Below are 1,437 nucleotides of genomic sequence, written 5' to 3' on the forward strand. Positions count from 1 at the left end.
TTGCACACCTGCACTCTTTTGACTTAGGGTAAATGCTGAACTGATACAGATAGGCACTGCTGGCAGCATGCCGGTTTTCCCTGGTTTCTCACCTGCTCTTCTCATGTGAACTTGGGCTGCAGTGGCATAAGCTGCCATACAGGACCTTCCTAATGAGAACTTGTGTAAGACAAGGACTTAAGGCAGGATTTCCAAGTGTGTGACCTAGAAGCACAAGTCTCATTTATATTCATGAGACTGGGGCGCTTCTGAAAATCCCACCTGAACCCATTCATTTGTGTATAGGAATGAGACATTACTTGACACGAGAGAGGACCTCTTGCTTTAGCTAAGGCTTCCTGCAAAGAGAAAGCAGGACCTGGTTTGTTCTACAAACCCATTTGATTTCACACTCAGTAACAGCAAGTCGAGCTGAGAGGGGCAGGGAAGGGATGAGAGGAGGACAAGGTGGGGAGTGGAGGTGATGGGCTCTGTGTCCGTCTGTAGGGCCCCAGCTCAGGGACTGCCAGTGCCACCAGAGCAGCCCCTCCCCGTGCCCAGAGCCCTCCTGCACAGCGCCAGGTGGGTACAGTCCCCATGCCCAGCAGCCTCCTCCTTTTCCCCTTACCTCAAGCTGTTTCTGCATGCTTTGGGTGCAGAAAACATGGTGAGGGAGGTGTGCTTGGTGTTGCCTGGACTCAGGACATTGTCACCCATAACCCAGAAGAGAGCACGATGCCCCAGCACATGCCTGGGCTGCGCACGCTGGTGCTGCCCTGGAGCCAGCTGTGGGTGATGCGCCTGTCACTGCACAGATAAAGTGTTTAAAGAAAAAATCAACACTGACACTCTGGAAAAGATAAATGGAGAGCTCTTCCCAGTTGGTGTTATTTTTAAAAATGGGAATAAAATTGGACACTTGTGCATGGAAGTGCTTATTTCCTTCATTTATTCATTCCTTACTGGCTCTTGTGCTGCAGTGGCCGCAGTTCCCTGGCCGGGTCTCATTGCTCACAAACAGAGATCTCTGAAACCGCTCCTGAGCGAGGGCTTCAGCCTCAGTTCCTATTACAGATTCTGTGGGACAAATCAACATCTTCCCATTAGGAAGTGATGACAAACCAGTCCATTTGGGGTGATTAATTGACATCTTAAATTAATCACGAGCACTCGTCTTAATGCTGTGACTCAAGATATTAACTGTTCCACCAGTCGCATGAGAAAGAACAGAGACCATTACAAAGCACATTTGTCAAGCAGTCACTTACACAGCCATTGTGGTGGCTGAAAAAAGGTCAAGTGACTTTGTTATTGTTAAGTAGAGAGCAGACCGAAACTCCTAATTCCTTACTATGTGTTTAATGTGCCAGTTAAGTAGTGGTAATTGGCAGCAGCTGTGCCCTGGAACCAATGGTTTCTTACTGGAGTAGGAAGCCCTAATGTGCTAAATGGTGCAGG

The sequence above is a fragment of the Anas acuta genome, chromosome 17 (assembly GCF_963932015.1).
Source record: "Anas acuta chromosome 17, bAnaAcu1.1, whole genome shotgun sequence".
NCBI lineage: Eukaryota > Metazoa > Chordata > Aves > Anseriformes > Anatidae > Anas > Anas acuta.